We start from the raw sequence: 3,822 nt of genomic DNA, 5'->3' as shown, positions 1-3,822 counted from the left end.
TGCTGTACATAGGGTCGCTATGAGTCACAGGTGACTCGACGGCACATAACAACAACAATAATTTAGCCACATTAATCAGTGGTAATAAATGTTATTTATTAACATAAATGATAATGAGTGTCTATGAATGATTAATGAAAAGTATTTGCTCAATTTCACACAAGTAAAATAATTAGGAAATAGCAACACTGTGATACAATTGTGTGGTAACATGTCAATAGACAAAAATGTTTATATTTCCATTTACATTTATTAGCAATATGCTTTGGATATATTTTACACACCACCCTTTGAAACTAGAATGAGAAGCTGTTAGCAATACTTGAAAGCTCAAATATTTTAGAGTTCTCTATGATGCTCTCTGCAAGTCCATTTTACCCAGAAGACAAAAAAATAAAAGCTGTATTTAAAAATAAAAGTACACTTTAGAATCAGCTGTCGCCAATTGAAGTGAAAAGTACAGCATGTCACAACAATCTAATAACATTTGCTTCTTTCTCAAGATTATGTTTACTCAAATTACAAATTGCCATCAGTTCACATTAATTTCTTGACATTTTTAAAGATACATACATGCAAGGCAGTTGCTGTTTTAAAAAATGATGTAGCAAAGTTCCACATGTCCTCTTAATTTAGAAAACCTTACTATATATAGCCTGCATTCATAACCACATGGAGGTTTAGTAAAAATCATCCATTTATAAGAATAAATTTATTTTCTATCCCCAAAAATATGTCAGACTTATGCATATCTTCCAATGAAAATTGTCATAGATATTTTTGCTAGTTTACTTCTTACTCACTTCAAAATTAGTTTGCTTAGATCCAAAAGAAACCCTTTGTAGAAAATGCTAATGAATATCATAAAGAGTAATCCTAAAATCACCAGCAATAATAAACCGAAAACCAAACCTGTTGCTAGTTAGTTGATTCTAATAGCTACCCTGTAGGGCTGAGTAAAAATACCCTATAAGGTTGCCAAGGTTACATACACTCTTTTATGAAACCAAACTGTCATGGTTTTCTCCTGCAGAGTAGCTAGTGAGTTCAACAGCAGCCAAGCAATCACTGAACCACCAGGGATGCCTCACCAATAGCACTAACCCTAAACACCTTGTTCTTTACTCACTTTTGAAGATAGTCTCACTCTTTTGCCTCCCAATCTCCTTTGCAATAGGAAGAGTAGGTGTTTTACATTTCTGCAAATGAACACAAGAGAATGAAACTTGTTCACAAACATGAAAAACAAAGTCCAGCCCCAGATTCAAGCCAGCTCTCCCATCAGTGATCAGAGGCCAGCTCAAAGGGAGGGAACTGGGTTCTAAAACCTCAAAGCCGCTGGATACCATCATTTGCCCCCAACCACACCCAACTTCCAGATCTGACTCCCCTATGCTTCATCTAGCTGCAAAAGATCTGAGCTCTGACTCTGCTGCTCTCAATACTTCTCCCTGGAGCTGGGAAAGAGGATGAACTTAACGCTATTCCCTGTCCTCCTCCTAGCTCTGCCCCACAGTAGAATTCCACTCAACACCAACTGCCTAAAAGCCTCTTCACCAACCAGAATTAGGAGGAGGCAACAGAAAAATGGAGGGAAGGGAAGTTTGAGTTCACAGGGCCTGCCTCTCTCTCTGCCTTGTTTTTTTGTTGGGGTTTTGTTTTTTGGTTTTTTCCCCCCTGGAATCATAAACTCTATCTAGTGAGTCCCTCCCTCCAAATAAGCCCTGTGGGAAATCTAGGAGGTGAACTAGGGACTGATCCCTCCCTGGAAGGGGGCCCTGTGCAGGAGACTCTCCCAGAAAAGGGGGCTCACTGGGGTGTAGGGATCTTGTCTTACCAGCCCTCCTCTGGTCTCCTGTGACAGAGCCACAGAGCGCAAGCTGGGAGGAGGCTGTAGCAGAGCATAACCCAGATGGGGAAAATAGGAAGTTGGCTGAAAGTCAGAAAAAGGAGGGAGATATGTAGGGCTGCACTTCAGCAAAACAATTTTCTAGCAAGAAACTTGAGTAAGAGGGGCCTTGTGAGGGTTTTCTGTCTTAAAGAGACAACCAGAAGGAAAAAGCAGAGGGAACTTTTGGAAGAAACACACACACACAATCACCCACTCAAGTGACACCCACTCATACACAGACAACTCACATACACTCTTTTGTGGAAACACAAACCTACACTCATTCAGACAAGACATGCTCCCTATCAGTTATACAACTTGCACACTCACCAACACAGACATGTACACATGTTCTGAAAATATGAATTCCTGAGGGATAGTGGAAACTACATTATATATCCCAGAGTTCCCTTGATCTGTGTGCCCAGAGTCACCTGCCCTACCACCCTTCTCAAATCACCTGAGTAGATTCATCCATTGTTGCTTTGTTGTTTGATACCATCGAGTCAAGTATGATTCACAGTGATACTATGAACAACAGATCTGAACTCTGTCCAATTTTGTACACTTTTCATCATCTCTGGAGAACACACTGGAACACATTGCTGTAGTCATTGTATCAATCCTTCTCTGTGAGAGAGTCTTTCCCTCTTCAACTGACCCTCCACCTTTCCAAGCATGATGTCCCTTTCCAAGGAATAGCCTCGTCTAGTAATAACCAGGTGGACTGACACAGTGTCTGAAGCAACAGGCTTGAATATATCAGAGATTTTCCACATGATAGGACACTGTTTAGATCTGTTGTCCATAGGGTCACTATGGATTTACTTGACTCAGCAGCACTTAACGACAAAACAGTAACATGCCCAAAATATGACAGGCAAAGCTTTGTGTTCTTTGTCTCCAAGGAGCATTCTGGCTTCATCTTCTTCAAGACACCTCTGTTTGTTCTTTTGGTAGTCCATATTCAATACTCTTCTCAAACTCGTAGGTTCGTCTACTAACACCTGGAAAACCCTAGAGAGGCCCTTTTCTCCCAACTCTGTGCTTAGGAAATTGCAATGCTAAAATTTATCATGTACTTCCTTCCACCCTCCCTTTTTGACTCTCAGCCAACTTTTTGTTTATTTGCTTGGGTTTAGCTCCAGCACAGCCTCCTCACAGCCCTAGTTCTGTGTAATTTGCTGCTGGGGCCTAGAGGAGATCTGGGAAAACCCAGTTCCTCAGCTCAGTCCATGCTTTGCCCTGGAGCGTCTCTAGCACAAGACTCCCTCCCAGAGGAGTCTCTGAAAGGAACTCTTAACGCCTCTACCCTGCCTCAGAGGTTCTCTTTACTGTCAGCTTTCCTGAGCCTTTGCTTGGAAAGGAGAGACCACCAGACAAGTGTGTGACTCCAGGGAGGTGGCAGGAGAGGAGGTAAGTGTACGTTGGTCATCAAGATAGCCTGACCCTCCCCCCCCACACACACACACCTCTACTCTAACTAGGGTCTTTCTTATAGGAGTCAAGGTAGTAATTTGGACATTTAGTAGGAAGGGGAGCTGAAGAGACCCAGAAGCCCCACTATGGAGGAGCTGCTACAAAAAAAGTATCATTATGACCCTGGAGGACATTATCCTGAGTGAAATATCTCAGTCATAAAAAGACAAATACTGCATTATTCCACTGTTATAAAACTGGACTGACATGGGGGCTGGAGGGGAAACTAAGAAAAGAAGGTATACATAATGAACACTGCTTTGGAAAAGATGAGGGAAAGAACTACTTAAAAGGAATATATGATTAGGCATTATTTGCATGACAACAGTTCTGAATAAGAGGTGCATAGCAAAGTGGGGTGGGGAGAAAATTGTGCAACAATGAATGAATTTTTTTAAAGAGTAAAGTGATCTTAGGGCAGGGGGTAGAGAGAAAAATGTGCAACAATGGAT

Source organism: Elephantulus edwardii, unplaced genomic scaffold, assembly GCF_000299155.1.
Source record: "Elephantulus edwardii isolate Elephantulus edwardi_28Jun2011 unplaced genomic scaffold, EleEdw1.0 scaffold00161, whole genome shotgun sequence".
NCBI lineage: Eukaryota > Metazoa > Chordata > Mammalia > Macroscelidea > Macroscelididae > Elephantulus > Elephantulus edwardii.
Note: the sequence above shows the minus strand (reverse complement) of the source record.